The sequence below is a fragment of the Balaenoptera borealis genome (assembly GCF_965194805.1).
Source record: "Balaenoptera borealis genome assembly, contig: HAP1_SCAFFOLD_701, whole genome shotgun sequence".
In the NCBI taxonomy this organism is placed as follows: domain Eukaryota; kingdom Metazoa; phylum Chordata; class Mammalia; order Artiodactyla; family Balaenopteridae; genus Balaenoptera; species Balaenoptera borealis.
Window position 1 is genome coordinate 58,473 of NW_028123499.1, and position 14,038 is coordinate 72,510.

The window sequence follows — 14,038 nt, forward strand, 5'->3', positions numbered from 1 at the left end:
AACTCTGTGATAAATAAATGAAATTATACAAATATTTTGAGTATTTATCTAGAATAAGAGTTTTGCAAAATACTACATTGAAATCAATTTTTTTCTCTCATAAGCAGCTTATGATCTGGAAATATAGAAACTATATCATATATACACAACATAATACAAGAAAGATTGATGCAACTATTATGAGACTAATACTTTACAGTGAAAGGAAGCTCTACCAGAAGCAGAGATCAAAATGATTTTAGGGAAAGCAAGAAACTTTAATGGAAAAGATGAACAGGTACATTAAATTTGAAAGACAGAGACTTAGGAAAAATGGACAGGAAAGGGGATTTTAAGCAAAGATACCAGTAAAAATATAAATCCAGAATATGGGAGGACTATCAGACTGCCTAAGGAAAAGGTACACGTAGGTAAAGAATAGTAGAATAAAGAGAAACATAAAGTAGAGAATATAATATGAAGATTCTAAACAGAAAAGTGACATGATTAGACTTGTTTTTGAAAGTGCCCTTTAGGACAGACTGAAAAAATACTAGAGAGATTTATATGAAGAATATTCATGAGAGAGTTAGAGATCACTATATTGTCCAATTTAACATTTTCTATACATCAGACTAAGATGATACATATTTCAGTAAAGGTGAGAAAGTAACCTCATTCGTTTTGTGGCATTATTTTTCTAAGATAGTATAATGGTATACTGAATTACAAATATTTCATAATTTCAAATTTTCACATACAAAACTACTAACACATTTTCATCCGTTTGGTGTAGTGCCCGCCATCTTATATGTTATATTCACAAGTTATTTAAAACTAATAATTTTCTTTCATATATATATTTTACTAAGGTACCATATAAAGATATACAAAGGAGTAAGTCTGAGATATATTTTTGATTTGAGGTCAAAAACTGGTGGACTGTAACGTAGATGTGACTTAGAGATCCATTTTCTGTACAGTGTTGCAGTAACATTTCAAAATTTCCCATGAAACTAAACAAGTTCAGCTTCTCTTTAAAAACAACAGGTTATCTGGAACACCAAGCCCCAACTTCTGAAAGGAGGCAGTCAGCGAATCTGCAGATAGATTGTACTCTCTCTCCACACTGGGAATACACTCTTCCATTGGCATGTCCCCACCGTTCCTGGAGACCTAACATGTAGGCCACTGCACTCACGTATGTCCCCTGCCTGACATATGTCCCCTGTTGGCCTTTGAATTGCAACCTGTGATTTAGAGAAATAATCATCAGGACATCGCCACTGACTAGACAAGGAGAGTGAAAAGGTGATAAAGGAGTCCAAAAAATATGATTTTAATTTAGTTTGGCACAAATAGGGTCACCAAATTAAAGAGCTTACTGAGGCACTGGGATTCTCACCTAAATCCTACTTGCTGTGGACATACTCTTAAAGTGACCCTCATGATCCCTGTACGTGGTATTCATTCCCTTGTGGGAACTCTCATGCTGAGTGTGTGTGAGAACTCTGACTTGACTTTAAGCTACAGGATACAAAAAAGGTGGTGGGATATATGTGATCATGTGTCCATAATTATGTGGTTAAGTTACATAAGAGCTTAGGGCCCACTTGCCTCCCTGGTCTAAGAATGCAAATAGCTATGCTGTGGAACCCTGCCTGGCTAAGAACTGCAGGTGGCCTGTAGAAGCTGAAGACAAACTTGTAACTGACAGACAGCAAGGAACTGGAGCCCTCAGTCCTACAACCACAAGAAACTGAATCCTGCCAACAGCCCATGAGTGGGGATGCAAATCTACCAGATGAGAACCCAATCCTGACCAACAACTGGATGGTTACCTTGTGAGACCCTAAAAAAAAGGACCTAGGAAAGCCATGCTCAAACTCTGGACCTATGAAAGCCGTGAGCTACTAAATGTATATTGCTGTAAGCTGCTAAGTTTGTGGTAATATTCTTACACAGCGATCAATAACTAATGCAATACAAATTTTCATTTCTTACTTTAAAAAATAATTACTCAGAGATGCCTTCCCATATCTCTAAAACTGTTAGGGTCCCCCTAGTTAATATTTACAAAGATACCAATGTTCCTTATTTACAGAAACCTGCAAACTTGTGAGGATCTGTTTATCACTATTTATAATTATTTACTTGAATCTTCTTGTAATTATTGGCCAGATCCCTACCTCTTCCACATACCAGGAATGATGGATTAAAGGTATCACAAAATTTTTGTTACTTCTGCCACCAACAATTAAGTTTTGTTTTGGATTTTTTTTGTTTGTTTTTTGTTTTCCCATTGCCTGGAATCTGGCTGGGCCTGAGACTGCTTAAACTAATAGAATAGGACTGAAGTGATACAGTATGAAGACAGACCCAGCTCTGAACAGATTGCTATCTTTTGATTCCTCCCTTTGATAGTCCCTCTGTCTTGCTGTAAGGAAGCCCAGGCCGCTTTGTGAAGTGTCTCTTATAGGGAAAAATGTGAACCACGACAACAGCTTTAGCTGAGCCAGCAAGAGTTTTGCCAGCCAAGTAAAAGAGAAGTCTTGAGAATGGCTCCTCCAACCCAATGTTGAGATAGATGACAATGCATAGAACAGAGATGAGCTATCTAAACAGCTACAACCAGATAGGAAACTCATAAACAAGCATACCTTTGCTGAGTTAAGCCTCTACATCTTGTGGTGTTGATTACACAGCAACAGACAATCAAAATATCAGGAACAATGTGTACATTCTCAGTGCTAAAAGTGTAATTGGCATACAGAAGCTCTATCTTTTTGGCAGGGATTAATGTTATATTAAGTCTCTTAAAGGAGATTTACAAAAAGCAATTTAATATGAGGATCTGAAATTTATTAAAAACACTTTGGAATGGAGATGTATTTTTAGATAAAGATTTTCATGAGAAAATATCTGGATTTGGAGATGCAGATCTGCAAAGAGGAAAAAATTTAAATTGTGGGAAGCTTAGATATCACCAAAGTAAAAGAAAATAGCAAAAAAAAGAGGCTTAACAAGATAACTGGTGTTGGCAGAAAGGCAAAGATAATTCTATATCTTAGGTTTATCTTTATTTTTAAAGGACATGTTTTTATTACTGTACTTTCAGTCTCTAACTGAGAAAGATATAACATTCTTTGGAAAGGAAAAACATATTACTCACCTAGTACATTAATGTTATTTCTTTATAAAGGCATTTGAGCATACTCGTTTACGTAACTCTCCTCAACTATATAATTTTAAATAATTACTAAACCTAAACATTTTATTTCTCTCTTTAGACAATACCTAGACATGTAGGTATTTTTGTTACTCACATCTGACAATAGTATACAGCCTCATTATTTACAGTAAGTTCCCTACGTACGAACCTTCAAGTTGTGAACTTTCAAAGAAGCTAACGTGCATTCACATGTCCAATCATGTAAGTCAGTTCACGTGTCTGGCGTACATTGTCACGTGCGTGCATCCTCTACAAGTGGTTGTGCTTTTGTGTACTTTACTGTATAGTTCTGTATAGAGTACAGTACAGACATCACTGGATCGTTTTTTCAAGAGGGTAGATAGAATTGAATCCAGCAAGGAATCAGAAGCTGTGCCATCAATGTCAGGCGTGAGTGAAATTACAGCTTGCCCTCCGTCTCCTCTTCCTGATGATCATTCAGCTCTACCATCTCCCACCTCCTCTCCCTCCTCCAGTCAGTAACTCTTCTTGCCTGTTTGCTCAATGCCAGCCCCTGCATACCAGCTATTGTACTGTACTACTGTACTTTTCAAGGTACTATACTATAAGATTTAAAATGTTTTATTTTTTTTTAATGTATTATTTGTGTGAAAAGTGTTATAAACCTATTACAGCACAGTACTATATAGCCAACTGTGTTAGTTGGGTACCTAGGCTAACTGTGTTGGACTTACAAACAAATTGGACTTATGAAATCACTCTTGGAATGGAACTCATTCGTATGTAGGGGACTTACTGTACTAGGAAACTTCCTCTTGCCATGTGTCTTAATGTTTAAATGCTTTTGATTTATCAAAGAATAAAGCATTAAATGAAATAATGTCACTATGATGAGCATCCTTAGGTTTAGTGAATAGTGGGGAGATAGGAGAGAAATAGAGGGTATCACAAAATTTTGTAAAACTCCTCTGCAAAAGTGGTTATGTAGTCCACTTACATATATCTCCATCTCTGTGAAGATAATAAAACTGTTCCGAAACACTCTACCACTTTAGAATCCAAGGCTCAGAAATTCAACACATGCTAATTAGCTTGATACATGGGGTCTTTCTCTAAATTTGGTATCTAAACCTTATAAAGTTTTAGGAATACGATTATATTTACTTTATCTGGGGAAGTTTTGCTATTAAATTATATTAGTATAATATATCTTTGGGGAAGTCCTGTGGTAATAAAACTGGCTTAATCCAGCATGTCTCAAATATATTTCACTACAGTTGACTTTATTTTAATGGAAGGGCACATTAATCACACAAGGAAATAATGATCTATGATACCACTTTGGGAAATAATATTTTAGGTAAGAGGGACTTCAAAATTCAAAATGAATTGATTGGCATGATCCTCTGGGAAGGAAGTGAGGTTTGTAGGTACAGCTGGCCCTCCATGGTCTCAGGTTCCCACATCCACAGATTCAACCAACCACTGATCACAAATTAAAACAACAAAAAAAATTCAGAACATTTCAAAAAGCAAAACTGTAATTCTTTACATAGCATTAAAAGAATGTATGTATATATATAACTGAATCACTTTGCTGTGCAGCAGAAATTAACACAACATTGTAAATCAACTATACTTCAATAAAATAAATTGAAAAAATAAGTAACTTGGAGATGATTTAGACTATATGGGAGGATGCACATAGGTGGTATGAAAATACTAAGCCATTTTATCCAAGGAACTTGAGCATAGGATTTTGGTGTCCATGGGGGTCCTGGAACCAATCCCCCATGGATACTGAGGGATGACTGTATAAAAAAGCTAGTTTTATATAAAACTCATCTATTGTGATCCTAGGGGAAACTGTTAGTTTCTAGAAGCTCCAGATCCTTTGTTAGTAAGATCATATTACTTTGACAATTCAAAAAGATAATCCTAAAGAAATTTTTTTATGAACTAAAACACAGTATATGAATTTTCATAAGTATCATCTCAGTCATCACATCATACAATCTCTGCCTGAATAACAGAAATATAACTATGTAAAAAATGTCGGCTGAGGTGAAGCGATTTCCTGCCTTATCTAAGGGTTGGAGGCAGAAGCTCTGGCTGGCTCTTTCTGCTGCCCTAATAAATAAGAGGTAGCGGTTCATATGGGCACCAAGTCCGTGGTTTCCCACTAGGTTTTTCAAGCAAGTTAGGCACTGTTAAGAAAAGCAGAACAAGCAAGACAGGAACACAAAACCACCCATCAGCACACAGACTACCTAAAGTCATACTAAGATCACAGACACCCCAAAACACACCACCTGGCACTGCTCTGCTCATCAGAGGGAAAAGACTCAGCTCTACCCAACAGAATGCAGGCACCAGTCCCTCCCATCAGGAAGCCTACACAAGCCACTGGACCAACCTCACCACTGGAGGCAGAGATCAGAAGCAAGAAGAACTAAGACCCTGCAGTCTAGGGAAAGGAGACCTCAAATACTGTAAATTAGACAAAATGAGAAGACAGAGAAATATCTTGCACACAAAGGAGCAAGATAAAAAACCCACCAGACCAAATACATGAAGAGGAAACCAGCAAACTACCTGAAGAAGAATTCAGAGTAATGATAGTAAAGATGTCCAAAATCTCAGAAATAGAATGGAGAAAATACAAGAAACGTTTAACAAGGACCTTGAAGAACTAAAGAGCAAACAAACAGTAATGAACAACACGATAACTGAAATTAAAAATAATCTAGAAGGATTCATAGCAGAATAACTGAGGCAGAAAAACAGATAAGTGAGCTGGAAGACAGAATGGTGGAAATAACAGCCACAGAGTAGAATAAAGAAAAAAGAATGAAAAGAATTGAGGACAGTCTCAGAGACCTCGGCAGCAACATTAAGTGCACCAACATTTGAATTATAGGCGTCCCAGAAGAAGAAGAAAAAAAGAAAGGGTCTGAGAAAATATCTGAAGAGATTATAGTCAAAAACTTTCCCAGCATGGGAAAGGAAATAGTCAGTCAAGCCCAGGAAGCACAGAGAGTCCCATACAGGCTAAACCCAAGGAGAAACACGCCAAGACACATATTAATCAAATTAACAAAATTTAAATAGAAAGAAAAAAGATTAAAAGCTGCAAGGGAAAAGCAACAAATAACACACAGGGGAATCCCCATAAGGTTAACAGCTGAACTTTCAGCAGAAACTCTGCAGACCAGAAAGGAGTGGGAGGATATATTTAAAGTGATGAAAGGGAAAAACCTACAACCAAGATTACTCTACCCAGCAAGGATCTCATTCATACTTGATGGGGAAATTAAAACCTTTACAGACAAGCAAAAGCTAAGAGCAACTACATGCCAATAAAATGGACAACCTGGAAGAAAAGGACAAATTCCTAGAAAAGTACAACCTCCCAGGACTGAACCAGGAAGAAATAGAAAACATGAACAGACTTACAACAAGCACCAAAATTGAAACTGTAATTAAAAAACTTCCAACAAACAGAAGTCGAGGACCAGATGGCTTCACAGGTGAATTCTATCAAACATTTAGAGAAGAGCTAACACCTATCCTTCTCAAACTCTTCCAAAATATAGCAGAGGGAGGAACACTCCCAAACTCATTCTATGAGGCTACCATCACCCTGATTCCAAAACCAGACAAAGATATCACAAAAAAAATTACAGGCCAATATCACTGATGAACATAGATGCAAAAATCCTCAACACAATACTAGCAAACAGAATCCAACAGCACATTTAAAGGATCATACACCATGATCAAGTGGGGTTTACCCCAGGAATGCAAGGATTCTTCAATATACGCAAATCAATCAACGTGATACACCATATTAACAAACTGAAAGATAAAAACCATATGATAGTCTCAATAGATGCAGGAAAAGCTTTCAACAAAATTCCAAACCCATTTATGATCAAAACTCTCCAGAAAGTAGGCATAGGGGGAACCTACCTCAACTTAATAAAGGCCATATATGACAAACCTACAGCCAACATCGTTCTCAATGGTGAAAAACTGAAAGTATTTCCTCTAAGATCAGGAATAAGACAAGGGTGCCCACTCTCACTACTATTATTCAACATAGTTTTGGAAGTTTTAGCCACAGCAATCAGAGAAGACAAAGAAATAGAAGAATCCAAATCGGAGATGAAGAAGTAAAACTGTCACTGTTTGAAGATGACATGATACTATACATAGAGAATCCTAAAGATGCCACCAGAAAACTACTAGAGCTAATCAATGAATTTGGTAAAGTAGCAGGATACAAAGTTAATGCACAGAAATCTCTTGCATTCCTATACACTAATGATGAAAAATCTGAAAGTGAAATTTAAGAAACACTCCCATTTACCATTGCAACAAGAATAATATACGTTGGAATAAACCTACCTAAGTAGGCAAAAGACCTGTATGCAGAAAGCTATAAGACACTAATGAAAGAAATTAAAGATGATACAATCAGATGGAGAGATATACCACATTCTTTGATTGAAGGAATCAACATTGTGAAAATGACTATACTACCCAAAGCAATCTACAGATGCAATGCAATTCCTATCAAACTACCAATGGCATTTTTCACAGAACTAGAGCAAAGAATTTCACAAGTTGTATGGAAACATAAAAGACCCCAAATAGCCAAAGCAATCTTGAGATAGAAAAATGGAGCTGGAGGAATCAGGATCCCTGACTTCAGGCTACACTACAAAGCTACAGTAATCAAGACAGTATGGTACTGGCACAAAAACAGAAACAGATCAGTGGAATACGATAGAAAGCCCATAGATAAACCCACATACATATGGTCACCTTATCTTTGACAAAGGAGTCAAGGATATACAATGGAGAAAAGACAACCTCTTCAATAAGTGATGCTGGGAAAACTGGACAGCTACATGTAAAAGAATGAAATTAGAATACTTCCTAACACCATACACAAAAATAAACTCAAAATGGATTAAAGACCTAAATGTAAGGCCAGACACTAAAACTCTTAGAGGAAAACATAGGCAGAACACTCTATGACATAAATCACAGCAAGATCCTTTTTGACCCACCTCCTAGAGAAATGGAAATAAAAACAAAAATAAACAAATGGGACCTAATGAAACTTAAAAGCTTTTGCACAGCAACAGAAACCATAAACAAGACGAAAAGACAACCATCAGAATGGGAGAAAATATTTGCAAACAAAGCAACTGATGAAGGATTAATCTCCAAAATATACAAGCAGCTCATGTAGCTCAAGATAAAAAAACAAACAACCCAATCAAAAAATGGGCGGAAGACCTAAATAGACATTTCTCCAAAGAAGATATACAGATTGCCAGCAAACACATGCTCAACATCACTAATCATTAGAGAAATGCAAATCAAAACCACAATGAGGTATTACCTCACACCGGTCAGAATGGCCATCATGAAAAAAAACTACAAACAGTAAATGCTGGAGATGGTGTGGAGAAAAGGGAACCCTCTTGCACTGTTGGCGGGAATGTAAATTGATACAGCCACTATGGATAACAGTATGGAGGTTTCTTAAAAAACTAAAAATAGAACTACCATATGATCCAGCAATCCCACTACTGGGCATATACCCTGAGAAAACCATAATTCAAAAATAGTCATGTACCACAATGTTCATTGTAACACTATTTACAATAGGCAGGACATGGAAGCAACCTAGGTGTTCATCAACAGATGAATGGATAAAGAACGTGTGGCACATATATACGATGGAATATTACTCAGCTATAAAAAGGAACACTATTGAGTTATTTGTAGTGAGGTGGATGGACCTAGAGTCTCTCATACAGAGTCAAGTAAGTCAGAAAGAGGAAAACAAATACTGTATGCTATCTCATATAAATGGAATCTAAAAAAAATGGTACTGATGAACCTAGCGGCAGGGCAAGAATAAAGACACAGACATAGAGAACAGACTTGAGGACACAGGGGGAAGGGGAAGGTGGGACGGAGTGAAAGAGTAGCATTGCCAAGTATACACTACCAAAGGTAAAATAGGTAACTAGTGGGAAGCTGCTGCATAGCACAGGGAGATCAGCTCGATGCTTTATGATGACCTAGAGGGGTGGGATAGGGAGGATGGGAGAGAGGCTCAAGAGGGAAGGGGTATGGGGATATATGTATACATATATCTGATTCACTTTGTTGTACAGCAGAAACTAGCACAACACTGTAAAGTAATTATACTCTAATAAAGATGTAAAAAAAAAAAAATGTCACACATTCTCCCTAAGTGATTCTAATTGTTTGAATCTCTTCTTCACAGTGATGGAAATTCTAATTCCCATAATATTTACTTATCTAATTCTACCTGCTGCACAAAAGTTTTGTCTTGAACAACTGCTGGGTTACACCATGTTCTCAGATAGGAAGACTCAAAATTATAACAGTGGCATTTCTCCCTAAGTTAATTTATAAACTGAATGCAATTTTAATAAAAGCACCACCAGGATTTATTTATTGGAGCTATACAAAGTTGACTAAAAACTTCCTCTCTTCTAGAAGGTTAGACAAGCAAGAATAGCTAAGAAACTTGAGGGGGAAAAAAGGCATGTAAAGGTGATGGCTAGTAATTGAAGATGTTAAAACCGTGTAGTATGTCGTTAGAATAGACAGATAATCCAATAAAACAAAATAGAAAATCTAAAAGTATACACAAGTGCATGGCGAAATTAAATATGAGATTTAAAAATGGTATCTCAAATTAGTAGCACTAAAATTATTTAATAAGTTGTAATGGGATAATTGGATAGCCACATGAACAAAGATATGGCGAATATATCCTTACGTCAGTATAAATTCTAAATGAATCCAATCTAAATTTAAAGGGGAGGTGGGGCAGACTATGGTGAATTCCAGGTATGACTCACAATCCAGAAGAAAAGATTAGACTATGTAGTTGTAATATAGGGAGTATGCAAGGAAAATACCATAATCAAGTTGTAATAAATGACAAAAAGGAAAAGAATAGTTTCATTTTATATTAAGTTACAGCAAAGGATCAACATGAATTAGATAAAGCTTCCAAAAGTAGAGACAATACTGACAATCCATAATGGGACAAATGTATGGCCAGATAGTTACGAGGAAATAAATGCAAACTGTCCTTACATATAAGAGAGTTAGCTTTTCTCATAATAAAGGCAATGTTAATAAAAGCTACCAGATAAGGCTTTTTTTTCTTTCTTTTTTTTTTTTTTACCTACAACACTGGAAAAAAATGTTGACAATATAGTCCACTGTCGAAACTATAGGAGGCACACGCACATTTACATTTTTTTTTTCACATTTACATTTGATGTACTTTAAAATGGTATCAGCCCTCTGAGTGGTGAATAAAATTATATTCATAATTGCCAATCTTGCTAAAATTTCTTGTTAAATTTAATATAATCACATCACTTGCAAATAAGTTTTTTTTTTAATTTTCTCACACTCAAGCTTCATACGTGCAGTCTATCCACTCAGGATTTCTCATACAACATTGAATAGAACTGATGATTGTGGACTTCTTGTCTCATTTGTGATTTAATGAGCATGCATTTACCATTTCACTATTAAATGTGCTCATTTCTATAAGGTGTTTTGTTTTAAACTTTTTATTTTGTTTGCTGATGAGTTTATTTTATTTTGATTATTGGATACTAATTATCATCTTTTGATGGTTAAGAATTTTTATATATTAAAGAAATTATCAATTATTTTGTCAGCCTATTTTAATCTCTAATTTTTTGATGATTTATATTAAATTTCTTAAAATAATTTTCACACTTATAATTTTCATGCAATTTGTTGTTGCCTTACATTTGTTTACATTTTAAAAATATTTTTGTATCTATATTCATGATTGAAGTTGATCGTTTTTTAATTTTGCATGTTAAAAAATGGATAATTGATGTTATAATCATGTATTAACATGACATAGTCCATATGACTGTAAGTTATGTGAAAGTAAAACCCATGGTGTATTTCTATTCATCTTTGTATTTTCTCCTTCCATCCTCATATAACTTGCAAACTAAGGTGTTCTAAAAGCTTAAAAAGTGACCTAACGTGGATGTTTCTCCTCTAAGAAGTCTCGGTCTAGATTTTTTTCTACATCTGCTCTTCAGTCACAAATGATTTCTCCTTCTAAAAAGACCCAGAGCTGTTGAAACTTTATTGGATTCTTTATTTTCTTTCTTGAACTGGGCACAATAATTCCATGTAGATTTTCTCAAATGTTTGATAGAGTTAGTAAATAAATGAATATCATAGACAGCAAAAAATATACATGTTGCCATTAAGAAGTAAGCTCAGAAATAAGTCGTCTCTCTGTAAATGCTAATAAAATGGAAAGGACAAAAAAATAAATAAAATCTTAAGAGGAACAGTTAGTTTCATAATTATGATGCAAGGGAGTTCCACTTTCTGTAGAAATGCTCTTCTAAGACTCACCATGGTAAATTCTCTCCTAAACCCATTTATATTTTCCCATGAGGAAAATTGTAGCTTGGAGTTTTGACCAGTGGCCAAAGTTTTGCATCAAATCAATTGTAGGAATGATAAACAATGCATCATAAGCACAGATATTCAAGTAACTGTTTTAATATTACAATGTAAATGCATGTTTCAAATCTTGAGTAGGCAGAAATGTCCACATTGATCAAATAAAGGTCTCAAAAATACTAGGAATGTATATACAGATATATAAAATGCTTCCTTGTAACTTTTCTGTCCTAATGCTCATAGAGATATCATTACAAACATCCATTAGCTCAGCACACAAATGTCCTCTTTTTTTTTTCCTTTAAGATATTTAGAAGAATTTGGAGAGTTAATTTGGATGTTATGTATCTCTTCTAAAAATTGTACAGCAAATTGGCCTGACCATTTTAATCTTCTAAAAAAAATGTCTGCAGCAAAGAAAGAAATTTTTAAAAATCTATGCAGTTTCTAATTAAAGAATACTTTACATCTAGCCATTCAGTATACAATTATATATAGGAGGCATTCATGATGATGATAATGATTAAATTTACATAGCATTTATTATACTGCTTCACCCTTCAGGATGCACTTTCACAAATGTTAATGTAAAACTTCTTTCAATACCATAAGGTAGGTAGAATGGCTATTATATTCACTTTGCAGTTAAAATTATTCTCCTTTATACATGTCCAAACCTCTCCAATGTTAAAACAAATTTCTTCCCTTACCCCACTGTATTTTCTAGCTACTTTCCTATATATCTCATCCTTTCCATTTCCAAAATGTTTGACCAAGGTATTTCTTTCCATAAATATTTCTTGACAGGCTGACTTAAACATTAGCAAACTGAGTCTGACAGAGGGAATGGTACACCTGGAATCATATGACAAGTGAGTAACAGAACCTTTGTTATAATGACTCAGCATAGAGGAAGTACTAGCGTCCTGGATCAGGTTGCTAGTTTATATCCTTTCATTGTTATCATACCAATATCAAGCACAGTCATCATGATTTCTTCTTTATGTCAAAATCTTACCCCGTCTTCAGTAAGAAGACGTTTAGAGAGCAGGACTTCAGGCCTTTGTTTTGATGATAGTTGACTAGGGTGATTTTGGTGGCAAATGACATATCTGTGAGCTGACTGCATGAGCACAAGCTCTTTGTATGTGTCTGTGTATAATTAACACAAGTTTATTGTACTACCTCTTAGGCCCCACCACATAACATCATTGGATTGATGCTGAGATGGTAAGATGATACACTGCTCAATAAAGCAGGGAATTAATAAACATTAAGCAACTTGAAAGTGACAAGTGAAAAGAATAAAATATTTCGGTTATTTAAATTGTGTTTTCTGGTGTCTTTTCACTAAAATTCTTTGGCTATCCTGTACTGTAAAGTTTCTCACTGGCAATTTGGGATTAACTGTACATTGTCCTCCTGCACTAGCTCATACTTCATGGATACTTCCTCCTAAACAATCTTCTTAAAGATGACTACATGCCAGTGAAGCAATAATATTAATTGTGGGGAGTGAAAAATTACACACAAAAAAAAAACACACTAAGAAAATACCAACATAAAAGATGAAAGAGACAGCAGTGGAAAGGTAGGTAAGCTCTGAGTCTAACATATCGTGTGGCATACGTATGTGTCCAATATATACTTTTTGACTGAATATTAATAAGACAAAATGGTAAACTGAATAGATACTTGTTTGAAAAGGGGAATGAATGAATTAGTCAAATGTGCAATAGTATTCGGTATGAACTAGAATCTAAATCTTAACAGCGGCAATGTTTGATAGGGGATGAAGGGGAAAGAGAGTGAGAGTGACAAATTAAAAAAAAAAAAGAAAAGAAAACGAAAGTCATGACCACTTCTTCCTATGGGCTACTGAGAATGAATGTTTAAGTAGTTTATTAGTCTCGTGCCAAGGAAGCATGCTTACCACGTCGGCGGTTGGTCATCTGTCCACTAAGTGCTGTTGCCCAAGATTTCATTTCCATTTGTCTTTGCATTAGACACATACAATTTAAATTCCAGCTAGACAGCCATTTTTGTCTGCTACTGATATGTTCCATTCTCCTGAATAAGATCCAACAATTTCCATTTGGCAGTTTTTCAATCAAAACAAATTCAATGCCTTACACTAGACTTACGTAGCTAATGAAACCCATCTTAAATGTTGGCTGATAGTGTATTACAGAATATTCACCTTGGAACGTCTTTTCACATATAGTTTAGAAACAACAACTAGCTAATTGACTTAACAGCAAAGTTTGCAATTTCCCCAAAGTATATGGGAATTCTGTCTTAGAAACTAATGATAATTCCATGTTTTCCTTT